This window comes from Pristiophorus japonicus, chromosome 3 (genome assembly GCF_044704955.1).
Source record: "Pristiophorus japonicus isolate sPriJap1 chromosome 3, sPriJap1.hap1, whole genome shotgun sequence".
In the NCBI taxonomy this organism is placed as follows: domain Eukaryota; kingdom Metazoa; phylum Chordata; class Chondrichthyes; family Pristiophoridae; genus Pristiophorus; species Pristiophorus japonicus.
In genome coordinates this window covers 62,661,402-62,678,346 of record NC_091979.1, presented here as the reverse complement: position 1 = coordinate 62,678,346, position 16,945 = coordinate 62,661,402, and the positions used below count along the sequence as shown (strand labels likewise).

The window sequence follows — 16,945 nt, the reverse complement described above, 5'->3', positions numbered from 1 at the left end:
ATGATGGCATTGACATCATGGCCCTGACAGAAACTTGGCAGAGGGGTGATGACACCTTACCCTTAAATGAAGCTTCCCTGTCTGGCTGTATCTTTCAACACTTGCCCCGACCAGACCGCCATGGTGGCGGTGTGGCTCTCATCACCAAATGACAGCTTTGTCTGTCCCCCTACTCCTCCGGCACTTTCTTCTCCTTTGAGCATCTCACCTTACTCCACCCCCTCACCACTCATTTAAAATTCTTGTTCTCTACCGCCCATCCAAGTACCATGAACATTTTATCACCGAGATATCTTCAGTACTTTCCTCTCAGCCTCTGCACCGAGCGACTTCTCATCCTCAGTGATTTCAACCTCCATCTCAATTAATTGTGCTCTCTCTCCTCTGAGTTCACTAGTCTCCTATCCTCCCTCAATCTCTCCCTCCATGTAAACTACCCAACCCATATTCACGGCCAACCCCTCAAACTTTCCATTTCTCGTGGCCTCACTATTCCCATTGTGTCAATCACAGATAAGGCCATCTCTGCCCACTTCCTCGTATCACTCGCCACACACATCCCCCTTCCACCCCTCCCCCCCCCCAACCCCCCACCAACACTACTTCCCTCTGTGTCCACCCCTGGAAAAAACTCTCTCCCAACCATGTTACAACTGCACTTATGAAATCCCAACTGTCCAGCCTTTGGCCCTCCATTCACCATGACATTTCTGCAGCTACCGATCTACTCAACCACACCCTTGCCACCACTTCTGATGCCCTATTGAAAATGTGCCTTAAACCTACCTCTTTGACCAAGCTTTTTTCATCTGCTCTAATTTCTCCTTTTATGGCTCTTCGTCAAATTTTTTTGTCTTTTCATACTCTTGTGAAACGCCTTGGGACATTTTACTACTTTAAAGGTGCAATATAAATGCAAGTTGTTGTTGTTGTTGTCTGGTATAGACTGTCTAGTCCATAGGCCCTAAAGTCAATTATAGCTTCCATACATAAGATCTCATGAACTCACCAAAGACCAGGGCTCAAACCTGTAACCTCCTAGCCTGTATAGCTCAGCTGATTGCTGAATAGACTCTCGGAACCATCTGGGAAGCAATCATAAATTTGGAATCTGTCTTACTTTTTCTGAGCATAAATCTCATTCCTCAAATGTCAACAACTTGTATTTATATTGCGCCTTTAACATAGTAAAACATCGCAATGTGCTTCACAGGAGTGTTATAAGGCAAAACAATTTGACATTGACAAATGTCCTTTAATTTGGAATTGAATCTTTTTGAAACTCTTATTTGCTACATTTTCAATAATTGGCATTCATTTTAATTATAAAAGGTCAGACTGCTTTGCGGAACATCTCCGTTCAGTCTGTAAGCGTGACCCCGAGCTTTCGGTTGCCTGTCACTTTAATTCTCCGCTCCACACCCACTCTGATCTCATCATCCTCAGCTTCTTACACAGTTCCAACGAAGCTCAACATAAGCTCGAGGAACAGCACCTCATCTTTTGATTAGGCACTTTACAGCCTTCTGGACTCAACATCGAGTTCAACAATTTCAGAGCGTAACCTCTGCCCCAACCTTTTCAGATGGCAACTGTTGATGATTCTGCTATTCCCAGTTACACCTCTTCTAGACTTATCTTTTGTTTCTTTACTTTTCCCATTACCACCCCTATTTGCTTTGTACTATCATACCTTTTGTCATTTTATCACTCCTGCCTTCCGCCCCATCACAGACCTTCCCTTTTGTCCAAAAGCAAATTACTGCGGATGTTGGAATCTGATATAAAAACAGAAAATTTGGGAAATCTCAGTGGGTCAGGCAGCATCTGTGGAGAAACAGAGTTAACGTTTCAGGTCGATGACCCTTTGTCAGAATATTTTATTCCCTTTTATTCTCCCTGCCCTTCCTTGCCTCTGCACTTGCTTCAAATCTATTACATTTTCCAGTTCTGACAGAAGGTCATCGACATGAAACGTTGACTTTGTTTCTCTCTCTCCCACACAGGTGCTGCCTGACCTGCTGAGCATTTCCAGCATTTTCTGCTTTAAAAAAATATTCCCACCACTGTACTTCCTGCAATGTCTTGAATGTACTTCCAGGGAGGCCAGAGCTCTTTGATTGACAGCTGGTTGGACGAGCGGCGGGGGCCGGAGCTTCCGGAAGTTGCCGAGCGGTGACGAACGGAGCCGAGCCGAGGGGGCCGGAGCTTCCGGAAGTTACCGAGCGCTGACGAAGGGAGCCGAGCGACGGGGGCCGGAGCTGCCGGAAGTTACCGAGCGGTGACGAAGGGAGCCGAGCCGAGCGGCGGCCGATCGCCGCAAACAGTTGAAAGGCTGAAGTTGTGCGGCGGCCGCGGACGCTATTACCGGGGAGTCCACTCGGTGCCTGTGTGGCTCCGGCGGCCCCGCGGGGGTGGGGCGGGTGGGGGGGGGGTATAAAAGAGAGACTTTAAGTAGTGGGTCAGGGGCTTCCGTTTTTTTTGTTGTTTTAAAAAAAAATTTGGTACTAAAGTGTTTTTTTTAATTTTGGGCCCTAAAGCGCCCGCAGACCGCGACCCCCGGATAAATGGGAGTGGGGGAAACTTCACAAAGCGGCAGGTAATGATGCAAACCCGGCTCCTTTCTGCCCCTTCTTGGGCGCTCTCTCTCTCTATTTTTGGTCCCCTCTTCGCTTTCATCTTCAATAAGCGTCAGATATTTTTGAGGAAAAAAAACCTTCTGGCTTCGGAGGAGAATGTAAACTGTCGGATTAAAAAGGCTCGGAGGCCAGTCGAGAATATTAACTGTTGTTTGACTAAAAATTGTGTGTGTGAAGCCTGTGATGATGTTTCACAGCCAGGGCTTGTGTTGTTGTTGGTCATTTGTGGCAGCTTCAACAGCAAGTGGCACCATCCTTGTCTCTGGGTCACACACACACACCAGCTCCAAACCTTTATTTAGGGCTTCCTGAGGCGATTGGATAGCGACGAACAAAGAGATTTAGAGGGTAGATTCCTCACCCTTTGGCCCAGCTGGACTGTGTTACAGAGCTGACCAAAATTTAATATTTGCTCCAGTATGTAATTCTCTCCTCCCCCCCCCCCCTCCTCCTCCTCCTAGACACTGACTTCTTTTTGAAGAAGTTCCATGTAGTTGAAAATATTTGAACTGTGCAGTGTTTCTGATGCACGTAGGGGTTTGTGACTGAAGTGATGCAGCATAGCAAGTAAAGGTTGTAAAGCCTCAATCAGGCTTCCCTTGTGCTGTTGTCACATTACGTCTTTATAAACCGATATCTAATGGGAATCAATGTTCATTGAGTGACCAAACTCTGTAATGTCACTGTACCAATATAATCTGGCAGCCAGCTTGTGGGAATGGCTATGGATTTGCATATCCAATTGAACAGTGAAAACAAAAGTCCTGTTGTCTGATTGGACCTTTTGAATCTCAAAAGGAAGTTCTTTGCTGCCAGGTAAAGCTGGTGTAGGTGTGAGGCCAGCTGATGAGGTGTTTATGTTCTGTTTTCAGTTTCTTCTTTTCCATGTTTATATGGCACACATTGCCAAGCAAATAACACAGCTGTAGAAACTGATGTGTAACTTATCTCTATCTAAACAAGCCACTTAGTGTAGCGTAGTCTATTACTTGATGCTCTGATACGTGGGGATTTAAAGAAATAGACCATCAAATATGCTTAACGGCAAAACGTTTGCTCACTTTAGCCTATTATTTTTGAGGATTGCACCATGGGGGAGAATTTGATGGACCTTCAATCTGTTGGACCACTATTGTCCTTTCGGGAAGGAAATCTGGCCTTACCTGGTCTGGCTTATACGTGACTGCAGCCCCACACAATGGGGTTAACTCTTAAAATATATCTATTGGATTGCTATTGTTCACTTTGAAGTGGCCGTGCAAGCCACTCAATTGTCTCAAACCTGGGCAACTAGGGACGACTAGATAAATGCAGGCCTTGCTAGTGATGCTCATATCCTGAGAGTGAATAAGAAAAAAAACTGGCCTTGAGATTTGTTTTTTTTCCCCCTGTGTATGTTGGGAGAGGTGGCAGTTTGTTCTGAGTGTTTTCATTTAAATCTGTGGTTATTTATATAAATATTTAAAAATGAAAGAATACTAGTCAATAGTATGAGAGACCCACATTAGAAAATTTTAATGGTTGTCCTGAAAAAATAAGTCAGAAAAAAAACATCTATGTGTATGTATGCATATGTAACCTGATCTTGAGGTTCTGTTGACCTTTTCCTCGAAAACCATTTATTTTTGTCAGTTTGAAACATTACAATTAAATGTTATCATCCTTTCAATATAATCATCTTTAATTGGGAAAATTAACCAGCTTTAATAAAAGATCAGTACCAGGCAGTGAGTTAATCTGTCTTTTAGTTTTGAGGTTCCAATGAGTGCTTGCAGTCAAACATTTCCACACACTTCACAAATGTGTATGAATCATTTGATTCTATTGTGGTCTAGTAATTTGCTCTTGTTATTTACAAAATAGCATTGGAAATTGTATGTTATCTAGTGATGTGATGCAACTTGAATAATGTTTGGAAGTTGCTAGGGAGGTAGCCTTTGGTTCTGTTGTGTTCTGTGGGTTTCTGGAATCTATCCTTGGTCACCTTTTTCAAAATTATAAATGGGTAACATAAACCCTGCTGTATTGTTCTCTGCAGCATTATAGAATAGTTTCCTACTGCCCACCAATGTCTACCGTTTCCAACTGTTTTAATTTTACTTGCAGTAAAGTGGGGAGGAAACTGTGACCACAATGGGGCTGTTTGAACAGGAGTTATCAGTAGGCCTCAGTTCAAGCGGTCTGTTTTAGAGAAACAACAGAGGAAGATAACATTTACAGGAAGGTAAGGAAAATCTACAACGAGAAGTGTCAGTTACTGAGAGAGCGAATACAAACTTGAATATGATTATATTTTAAATGAAGCAACAAAAATTGTTGCATGATCTGTATAAAATGATTTGGCTGTTAACCAACTGCTTGATCTAATCCCTCTGGAAGGGATATTAGTAGTCATAGATGTCCGTGTAGAAGGAGCTAGAATGTAGGTAAGCTGAAATATAGAGGTGTTTGTTCCAACTATGTCAATAATAGCAGAGCTAGTTAGAAAAATCATTCAATTCATTTTTGAAGAATTTGAGTACGGAGGACATTAAAATAATTTATTATGGCAAATTGTTAATGGTGGAGTCATGATGGTAGTGATTTTGCCACTCCGAGATCTACTTTGAGAAAACAGTGGATCATCTGGAAGTGAACGTGGAACACATTTACTAAAGTTCTGTACCCATCTGGTATTTTTTAATGCTTTTCTGGAACAAGTTCCACAAGTTGATTTGGGGTCACCTTGAAGAGTTTAGATGGACATCGGCTGTTATCTCTGCTTAATCTTTGAGGCATAATCCTGACCGCTCACAAGTGGAAAAATGATGGTAAAACGAAGTCCCAAGATGACGCCTACGTGCACTTTGATCTTGATCCTATCAATTACTACATTTTGAAACCAGCATTTTTTTTCCCTCCTCCATAACTCCTTCAGATACATCGCTTGCCAGAGCCTATATGTATTCTCATTGATACGAGTGCCCATTACTATAAATGAGAATAACCCCCTAAAACACAGCACAATAAATAAAAGAAAACCTTGCATATTTAAAATTAATTGAAAGTAAATATTTTAGAAACAAATATATTTTTTGGAATTTTTTTTGAAAAGTGTCTTCATAGGGTTAAAAATAAACTTACCTTAATGGACAGGGCTTTTAACATAAAAATCAATAATTACATTAAATTTTTAATGTTTTGAAAGTGTTACGCTGGTAAAAGTAAGGTATGCACCTGCTTTTACTAGGCGTAAAAGTTTGAAGGACATTCACTGGGCATGAGTTGAGCAAATAGCCCAATCTCTCCCGCAGATGTACTTCCTGCAGGGATGCGTTCGATCTGTCTCAAGAAATTTTGACAGATCGGAAAAGCCGATTTTCAGCACATGTGCATTGTGCCCCGAGTACTGGCTTTTGCGAGACCTCGTCGGGTCTGTGCGCGCTTCGTACATACCCGGTGAAGCCCCAATTTTCAGCCCAATGTATTTTGACTGTTTCAATGCATCCCCGGGAGAAGGCCCTTATCGGGGCAGAGATTTGGATTATTTACCCAACTTTTGCACAGCGAATGTCCTTCCAATTCTTATGCCTAGCAAGCATAAGGCTTGCTTTTACCAGCGTATGAGTTTTAAAAGATAGAAAAATAAAATTTTATCAATAATTTTTATATTAAGAATCCTGTCCATTAAGATAAGTTTATTTTTACCTGTATTAAAACAGATTGAAAATTTTCTGTCCAAAACATTTAATTAAATTCAATTTCAATTAATTTTAAATATGTGAAGTGTTTTTCTTATTTATTTAAAATGTTTGTGTTTTTGGTGATGGTGATATGTACAAACGGAGATCACCATTACTGTGAATGGGGATACGCCATTTTAATTGTTTGGACCGGCCCGCGTGAACTCAGGCTGCACATGGAATAGGTGGGCCCATACGCTGGACTGCGCAGCCAGGCCTTGGAATGCAAGTCTACGTTCCTCCGGGACCACCGGGTACTTTCGTTAAAAAAAAGTATCGATCAGAGGCATCTGCCCGCAGGAAGCCTCCAACCGCAATTTCTGGGCCATTATTTATGTACATCTGTGTCTACTACAGGTGCAGCGTCCGGAATCCGTAAAATATTCTGGAATCCGGACTGGAATACCCTGCCTGACCTCGGGGGGGGGGGGGCCCTGCCGCTGCCCGACCTCGGGACCTCGCCTCGTTGCCTCGCTGCCCTTGCCTCGGGGTCTCCTTGCCGGCCCGACCACCCCCCTCGGCGGGGACGGCCCCGGACAGCCTGAAAAACTCTTCGGCAGATACCCCCCTTTCTGACATTCTGAAATCCGGAAATGCCCAAAGCTGGGCTCGGGTGTTTCCGGATTCATGACGTCAGAAAGACGTTCCAAAATCCGGCAAAACGCAAAATCCAGAACGGCCTCGATCCTGAGGGTTCCAGATTCGGGATGCTGCACCTGTACAGTAGTAATTGGCTCTGACTGAGACAAATAGATTCCTCCTCCTGAGTGTGATGATAAGTGCATAAAAACACAGGCTAACTCCTGATTTTGGTATCGATCAATTGATATTTTGAGTGAATGCAATAGTGCATGCGAGCAGCTTCTTTTTGCATTTTGCATTTGATTATTTTTGTATTGCTTTAAACCTTTTGATTTTTCTTTATTTTTATAAAAGCACAGCTCCATTGACATTAATTTATTGGAGGTATGTGATGTGAAACTGTGGTAGTGACCAGTCATGTGATGCATCATGAGCGCTCAATTTTTGTGCCACCACCCTATAATTCTGAAGTGTGAAAAATTCTTCTGATGTGTGTGAACTCTGAAACCTATGAATTACGACCAGTAACTAATTTCTTGGGGGAAAAATGCCAGAAGTGCATTATAAAATGTTACAGATAAAGATGGCAGCTCTGCTGATTCCCGAACTAAATCTGACCAGAAACTTGGAACCTATGAAAATTATTGATGTGAAACACAGCATGTTTCTTCCTTGATATGATTCACATCTGATCCCTTTAAGGCTGGGAGGACCGATATATTGTCTTTAAATAATCAGATTGGCATTTGCCAAGGTTTTGAATACATAGTTCACCATATTGAACTTACAGACAAAATTCTGTGATCTATAAAATGAATTCCCACTTGCAATTAAAACATGAAAAGAATTTTTCACAAATGGTTAAGAGTATTATCATAGAATCATTGAAGTTTACAACACGGAAGGAGGCCATTTCGGCCCATCGTGTTCGCGCCGGCCAACAAGAGGCTATCCAGGCAAATCCCACTTTCCAGCTTTAGGTTACGGTACTTCACGTGCACATCCAAGTGCTTTTTAAATGTGGTGAGGGTTTCTGCCTCTATCATCCTTTCAGGCAGTGAGTTCCAGACCCCTACAACCCTTTGCGTGAAGAAATTTTCCCTCAAATCCCCTCTAAACCGTCTACCAATTACTTTAAATTTATGCCCCCTGGTTGTTGACCCCTCTGCTAAGGGAAATAGGCCCTTTCTATCCACTATATCTAGGCCCCTTATAATTTTATACACCTCAATGAAGTCTCTCTTCATCCTCCTCTGTTCCAAGGAAAACAAACCCAGCCTATCCAATCTGTCCTCATAGCTAAGATTCTCCACACCCGGCAACATCCTCGTAAATCTCCTCTGTACCCTCGCTAGTGCCATCATGTCCTTCCTGTAATGTGGTGACTAGAACTACATGCAGAACTCCAACTGTGGCCTAACCAGTGTTTTATACAGTTCAAGCATAACTCACTTGCTCTTATATTCTATGTCTTGGCTAATAAAGGCAAGCATTCCATATGCCTTCTTAACCACCTTATCCACTTGGCCTGCTACCTTCAGGGACTTGAATATAGGGGGTATGATTAAGAAGTTTGCAGATGATACAAAAATAGGCTGTGTGGTTGATGAAGAAGAAGAAAGCTGCGGACTGCAGGAAGATATCAATCAACTGGTCAGGTAGGCAGAACAGCGGCAAATGGAATTTAATCCAGAGAAGTGTGAGGTAATGCATTTGGGGAGGGCTATCAAGGAAAGGGAATACACATTAAATGGTAGGACATTGAGAAATGTAGAGGAACAAAGGGACCTGGGACCTGGAACAAAGGGACCTCACACTTCTCTGGATTAAATTCCATTTGCCGCTGTTCTGCCTACCTGACCAGTTGATTGATATCTTCCTGCAGTCCGCAGCTTTCTTCTTCTTCATCAACCACACAGCCTATATTTGTATCATCTGCAAGCTTCTTAATCATTACCCCCTATATTCAAGTCTAGATCATTGATGTATACTACAAAAAGCAAGGGATCCAGTACTGAGCCCTGTGGAACCCCATTGGAAACATTCTTTCAGTCACAAAAACACCCATCAACCATTACCCTTTGCTTCCTGCCTCTGAGCCAATTTTGGATCCAACTTGCCACTTTGCCCTGGATCCCAAGGGCTATCACTTTTGTGACCAGTCTGTCATGTGGGACCTTATCGAAAGCTTTGCTAAAATCCATATACACTACATCATACGCACTGCCCTCATCAACCCTCCTGGTTACCTCCTCGAAAATTTAATCAAGTTTGTCAGACAGAACCTTCCCTTAACAAATCCATGCTGACTGTCCCTGATTAATCTGTGTCTTTCTAAATGTAAATTTATCCTGTCCTTCAGATTTTTTTCCAGTAATTTTCCCACAACTGAGGTTAGGCTGACTGGCCTGTAATTACTCGGTTGATCCCTTTCTCCCTTCTTAGACAAAGGTACCACATTAGCAGTCCTCGAGTCTTCTGGCACCACACCTGAAGCCAGAGAGGATTGGAAAATGATGGTGAAATCCGCTGCTATTTCCTCTTTTACTTTTGCTTAATAGCCTGGGATACGTTTCATCCGAGCCTGGGAACTTACCCACTTTCAAAGCTGCTAAACCACTTAATACCTCCTCTCTCTCTCTTTATTTCATCTAATATTTCACACTGCTCCTCCTCGATAGCAGTGTCTGCATCGCCCCTCTCTTTTGTGAAAACCGAGACAAAGTATTCATTAAGAACCATACCCACATCTTCCGTCTCCACACACACATTTCCCTCATGGTCTCTAATAAGCTCAACCCTTTCTTTAGTTATCATCTTGCTCTTAACTCAAATATGTTTTATGTATATATTTTCATTGATTTTACTTGCCAAGAATTTTTCATGCTCTCTCTGCTTTCCTAATATCCCTATTGACTTCACCCCTGGACTTTCTATACTCCTCCTAGAGACTGCAGTATTTAGCCCTCGGTATCTGTCATAAGCTTCCCTTTTTTTTCTTTATCCTACCCTGTATGTCCCTTGACATCCAGGTAGCTCTAAATTTGTTAGTCCCACCCTTTTTCTTTAAGGGTACAAATTTGGCCTGAACCCTACTGATCTCCTCTTTGAATGTCTTACAATATTGATGGTGCACTTCTGATCTTTCATTTATGATAAAAGATTAGGCAGAACTTGGTTGCACTTCTCAAATGTAGCTCTGTCACTAATAGAGAGAAAAAAAAGAACTTGCATATATATAAAACACCTTTCACAACCTCGAGACGTCCCAAAGCACTTTACAGCCAATTGAAGTATTTTTGAGGTGTAGTCACTATTGTAATGTAAGAAATGCGGCAGCCGATTTGCACACATTAAGTTCCCATAAACAGCAATGGGCACCTGTGGTGTCACCTTCTTTGTTGGAGTAAATTGCTGAGGTTGCCTACATGTGAGAATGTTGAGATAGGAACAGGAAACCAGGCAGGGACATTAGATGGAGTATGGGGGAATAGAGCACTAAGTGGCTTTATTCTTTGGAATTGATTTTTTTTTAATTAACCTTTTTGGGGTGGTGGGTCAAAATATATATATTTCTTAAAAGCATTTGATTGGCTACAGAGGAGAGGGGTTTAAAAAAAAAATCAAGGTTTTCAACATGCACTTTATGGACAGCATCAAAGGTAGTGAATATTTCATATAGTACTTCACAAGAAACCTAATTAGAACTACATGGACTGTACTGCACAGAAACAAGCCATTTCACCCAACAAGTCCATGCCGGTGTTTGTGCTACATGGGCCTCCTCACACCCATCTTCACCTAACCTTATCAGCATAACCTTCTATTCCTTTCTATTTCATGTGTTTAGCTATCTTCTCCTTGAATGCATCTATGCTGTTTGCCTCAGCTACTCTTTGTGACTAAAACAAAAGCTCAAGATGAAGTTGTAATTTGGGTTAATATGGCGGATAATATGGTGAAGGACCTACCTAATATTCCAGATCCCGAACTAATGTTGAAGGGTGGAAGATGCCTGTGCGTGAATTTTTTTAGCGTGTGGTGGCTGTTGCACATCAGCCACCACACGGGCTTGACAGAGCTCGGTCTTGGTCCAGTGGCAAGGATTAACCAAGGCAACTGGAGACCTGCTCTGCTGCACGGACCCAGTGCGGGCATACATCGCAGTGTGGACTGGCCCGTGCTACCTCTGGGCCCTCACCTCTTCTGGGCCCCGAACTCATACCTCTCCTGGGCCCCGATCATGTCGCTCTACAATCTCTCGCTGCTCCTTCGCCCCGACCTCGCCACTCCTGCTGTACCTGCCCACGCTCCAATCACCGACCTAGGTTATGGTGACGTCCAATCCATTCACCCTATTCACTGCCCACCGCTCCACTATCACCCTGCCCACCTTATGTCCACACGATGTTTTACAGCATTAAAGGCGCTGTATAAATGCAAGTTGTTGTTGTATAATACGAGTTGTTGTTGTAGTGCCGAGCCTGTTACGGTTTCTGTAGCTACAGTTAAAAAACAACTCTCTAACAACTCCTCCTATCTCCCTTGGATCACAAACACACAACTGAATATTAAGTCATCCTTTCCCATTTGGGTACTGACTTCCTTCTCTCTCCCTTCCCCAGGCCTCCAAACTCATTGGGGGGGGGGGGGATTTTATCCTCCAAAAATGGGTGGGTTTGGGAGGTTTAAATTTAAAAATAAATAAATCTGAATCCCAACTCCACCTCCCGGTTTTAATGGAGGCTGGATGGGGAGAGGGTAGGCGGCTAACCCGCTCCCAGGAGGCGGGTTGGCACTTTAAATATTGTAATGAGGCTGCGTGCTCATTTTGAATCTCCATTTTAAATTTAACTGAAGGTGGGTGGGTTTCCCAGGTCTTGGCGAACCCGCCGGCGAACGAGTGACGTGGATTGCTGGATCCATGACAGAAGTGCCTTTCCACTTACCTGTTGGATCCAGCATTCCAGCCTCGTCAACTCTTCCACCCCCCCACCCCCCAACCAACGAGCCCTCTGATCCCCCTCTGGCCTTCGTCCCCAGAAATCTACAGAACTTCTTAACTATGCTTTAAGTTTCCCCTTCCCTTTACATGCCCCATCTCTGACTCTTCTCTTTTCCTGGACTGCTTTCTCTATCTTGAAATACTAATACAAGCTCATGACTCCCACTGGATTATTCTTCTTCCCATTCTTCTCCATTTTTCTTCCAGTTTGTCTGTCTTCATCTCATTTGCTCTGGTGAGGGCCCCTTCCACATTAGAACTTTTGAAGTGTCCTCCTTTTTCCTTAGCTGAGGATTTTTCTATGCTGCGATTGACCGATATCTATTTCCCAAACTTCAGAGTAGGAAGGTGATGTTGGAGGTGCAGTCTTTCAGATGAGATGTTGAGTCAAAATGCTATCTGCTCTCTTGGCTGGACATTAAAGATTCTCTGGCATTATTTGAAGAAGAGCAAGGAAGTAAGTTCTCCTGGTATCTTGGCCAACATTTATCCTTCAACCAACACCACTAAAAAAAAAACCCAGATTATTTTGTTGCTGTTTGTAGGAATAAAGTAGCTGTTGTGTTTCCCTACATTACAGCAGTAATAGCACTTCAAAAGTGCTTTGGAATGCCCCTTTGGAATGTCCCAAGGACGTTGAAAGGTGTTATAAATGCAAGTTATTTTCTTGCTTTCTTCTACTATCACCCTTTGGCCCTCACTCTTAAACAGTGATGGAGTATTCCTTGTCCTTGTCCTTGCCTTCCACCCCATCAGACCCCACATTCAACAGATCATTTTCCACATTGTCATGACTTCCAAACTGATTCCACCACCAAACACATCCTCCCCTCTTTTTCTGTTTTCCAATGGGACCATTCCCTCTGTGATGCCCTGGTTTGCTTTTCCACCATCCCTAACACCTGTTGTCCTTGTCCTGCTATATTCCTATTGCAGCACCTGTCTATTGACCTCCTCTCACACCACTATTCAGAGTTCCCGACACCGATTTATATGTACTTCCTTCAACCTAGAGTACTGCATCTAATGCTCACGGTGCAGTCTCCTTGATATTCCCGAACTCCTCTGTTCTATCTGCATGTGTGACCCTGAGCGCCATCTTACTTGCCACTTCAAATCCTTGTCCCCATGTGACCTTTCTGTCTTTGGCCTTTTGCACCGCTGTACTGAAGCTGAACACAAACTTGAGAAACAGCAGCTTATTTTTCTCTTGGGCACTTTGCAACACTATGGACTATTTGTTTTTAATGCCGGCATGGACTGGTTGGCCTATTTCTGTGATGTTCACTGGAATTTAGAAGAATGAGAGGGGATCTCATAGAAACATATAAAATTCTGACGGGACTGGACAGGTTAGATACAGGAAGAATGTTCCCGATGTTGGGGAAGTCTAGAACCCAGGGGTCACAATCTTAAGGATAAGGGATAAGCCATTTAGGACCGAGATGAGGAGAAACTTCTTCACTCAAAGAATTGTGAACCTGTGGAATTCTCTACTACAGAACGTTGTTGAGGCCAGTTCGTTAGATATATTCAAAAGGGTGTTAGATGTGGCCCTTGCGATTAGAGGGATCAAGGGATTATGGAGAGAAAGCGGGAATGCGGTACTGAAGTTGCATGATCAGCCATGATCATATTGAATGGTGGTGCAGGCTCGAAGGGCCGAATGGCCTGCTCCTGCACCTATTTTCTAGGTTTCTATGTAATAACGTCAGACCTTAACGTTAGCTTCCACTTTCTCTCTGTAGATGTTGGCAGTGTGGGATGAGTGAGTTAGTGTTTTGTGGACGGAGAAATGTGTTGGCACTTGGGGTTATGGGCCCTCAGTCAGGACAGATTGCTGGCGGGGCAGTCTGTTCCTTGCTGCTGACCTGGAAGAAGAAAAATGCAGGCTCCTGCCTTTGCCAGTTCTTCCTGCTTCTACTTCTACCTGCCTTATTCCCTCACTGCCACCCTTTGTCTCATCTATTCACAAGTTTTATGTGTGTCTCATATATGTCTTTAATTTCTCTCATTATGCTTCCGATTGTCTCATTAATATTTAATCATCACCTGTTTTCCATTTAAGCACTCTTTCTGCCTCTCTTTCCCCCTGCATGCTGTATACATGTTTGCATGTGTGGTTCCCTTCCTCTTCTCTTTGTTCCATTTTTAAATGCTTTTTTATCAGTAATTACTTCCAGTTCTGAAGGGTCTACATCTGTAACCTTAATGCATCGGTTCTCGCCACCGATGCTGAATGACCTGCAAAATGTTTCCAGCATTTTATTGTTTCTGATTTTTTTTTTATGGCACTGTAGTATGCAGAGAGAATTGTTTTTTTAATGAGGTAGCTTATTTTGAAATATGATGCTTTTAAATCCTGTGGGATTGTTTCTTTCTCTGCCCCACCACCACCCCCAAGGTTCCACTGTTAGTGGCTTGGATCATGAGACATGTTTCTATTTTTGTTTTGTGGGCCTACCAAAATTTTTATATTCCTGCTTTCTCAGTTTTCCCAATAATTTAAAATGACTCCTGCTGTACTGAGTTATGGTAATCCAACATAAACTGTTTCTAAATTATGTGGCTCTCCACTTCTTAACCTCCAGAATGTCAAGGATGAGAATGTTAAAATCAAGGCGTTGCTTAACTGGGAGCCAATGTATGTCAGCAAGCACAGGGGTGATTGGTAAATGAGACTTGGTGTGAGTTAGGATACTGGCAGCAGATTTTTGGATGAGCTTAAGTTTATGGAGGGTGGAAGATGGGAGGCTGTCCAGGTGTGCGTTGGAATAGTCAAGTCTAGAGGTACCAAAGGCACGGATGAGCTGAAGCGGGAACAGAATACGGCGATGTTATGGAGGTGGAAATAGGCGGTATTGGTGATGGCGCAGATATGTGGTTGGAAGTTCATCTTGGATCAAATACTACACCAAGAACTAGTCTGGTTCAGCCTCAGACAGTTACTAGGGGAAAGGGGTGGAGCCGGTGGCAAAGGAGTGGAGTTTGTGCCTGGACCGAAGACACTGGCTTCGATTTTCTCAATATCTAGTTGGAGGAAGTTTCTGCTTATCCAGTACTGGATGTTAGACAAGCAGTGTGACAATTTAGAGACAGTGGAGGGAACAAGAGAGGTGCTGGTGCGGTAGTGCTGGATGTCGTCAGCGTAAATGTGAAACCATGCGTTGTGTTTTCAGATGATATACAATAGGAGGGGGCCGAGGATAGATCCTTGGGCGGGGGGGGGGGGGGGGGAGACAGGTGTTCTTGTTTTCAAATCCCTCCATGGCTTCACCCCTCCCTATCTCTGTAACCTTCTCCAACTCTACCATCCTCCAAGATCTCTGCGCTCCTCCAATTTTGGCCTCGTGCATTCCTGATTTTAATCGTTCCACCATTGTCGGCCATGCCTCCAGTGCTAAGATCCTAAGCTGTGGAATCCCCTCTCTAAACCCCTCTGCCCCTCTACTTCTCCCTCCTTTAAGATGCTTCTTAAAACCTACCTCTCTTCTGCCCTAATATCTCCTTTTGTAGCACGGTGTCAAATTTTGTTTGATAACCCTCCTGTGAAGTGCCTTGGGACATTTTACTATATTTAAGATGCTATATAAATACAAGTTGTTGGTATTTCTTGAGTGTATCGGGAGTTGATTCAGACTCTTCCATGATGAGTAGTGATTAAAAACCTTAAAGTTTTTACATTAATTTATCAAAGGAGTATTGTTAATTTGACATTTTGAGTGCTAGAATTATAATATTGGTCATTCTGTTATCAATAACCTGAAAGGAGTAGTACTTCAGTTAATGTTAAGAGTTCTATTTTGCTTGTTCGACTAATCACACTGTCACTGTTAACTACACACCTATTTAGAAAGGTTCATTGCATACTGTTAGACAACAGTATTTCATTCTTTTGACTCAATTTTAATTTAATGTAGTGATCTATCATAAGTATTTACAAAATCCAAATTAGAATAGGAAATAGTCAGATCATTATTAGAGTTTTACAAGCTGTCTAGAAACTTCAGTTGGATTAGATTGCATTGTATAACAGCACTTGAAAATCAGACGTGCCGAACACCTAACGTAGTTTTTAAAGGAGAAATATACTTTTAATTTAAAACGATAATTCTAACTCCGTTATTTTCACCTACCTGTATTTCAAACAAATAATTGAAGCATTTGGTGAATCTAGTGGGTGTCTTATTTAGTCAGTTTGCTGGATTTTATCCTGTCTCCAGGCCAGCTTCAATTGCGTAAACTGATGATCAGTCATATCTGGCCTTGAACGTCTCGCTGCCTAGGCATGGGATTAGACTCAATGTGGGTGGGAACCTGCAATCACATTTCATTTAGTCGACTCTTTGAAAATGTTGACCATAATAGTGCTCCTTTGCCTTTCATTAATTTTTAGTGGAAGATTTTGAAGAAAAATAAATTGATTGGTGGTAAGCTTGCCACACATCACTGTTCAGACTTGCACATAAGGAATATCACCTGGATAAGGTACCAGTGTGTCTGCAGTTACCCATGAAATGTAGCCTGCAGTTTTAAGGACAGGAAGAATAAGAGAACCAAAAACACTTTCAAACTGTACTAGTGTTTTGTATTGAGTATTTGAAGCAGTTTATAGAAAGGTTTTGCTGTAGTTTGCACTGAAGACTGTGGCCTGCTTTGCCCCAAAACACCATGCAAAGCAATCTTTTACATCTGCAGGTGGGTACCTCATCCAAAAAAAATGCTTGCAGCTTGCACCTGTGGAGTGCAACGTTTTTCAAGCAGCATACCGAGCACGCATACATGAGTACTGTACTCGCTCAATTCCTATCTGTTAGAATTTGATGACTTGTCAAGGCAAATATTATTTAATAGTTTCTGTGGTGAATTATGCAGTGGCTGTGTGCCGGTCATACCAAGCTGTCACTGCACTGTAAAGCATACAATTTGGTTCCTGGACAATTCAGTAGGGGGTGAATTTCTTATTCATTGTGTTACTGTGTTCCCACCAGGATGTT

General features: G+C 42.7%; 1 protein-coding gene across 8 annotated transcripts in view; it reads left to right on the top strand.

Annotated features, from left to right (window-relative positions):
- Positions 1 to 2,424: 2,424 nt before the first annotated feature.
- Positions 2,425 to 16,945, top strand: part of LOC139259737 (speckle-type POZ protein-like A) — a 270,126-nt gene continuing 255,605 nt past the window's right edge. For 4 of the 8 annotated variants that reach the window (XM_070875380.1, XM_070875370.1, XM_070875371.1 and 1 more), the window contains exons 1-2: positions 2,425 to 2,599; positions 4,746 to 4,863. The gene's annotated coding sequence lies outside the window, so the exon portion shown is untranslated. Of the gene's footprint in view, positions 2,600 to 4,745; positions 4,864 to 16,374; positions 16,437 to 16,626; positions 16,647 to 16,945 lie in introns of those variants that run through there. The other 4 variants (XM_070875375.1, XM_070875374.1, XM_070875378.1 and 1 more) reach the window with 3 other exon arrangements.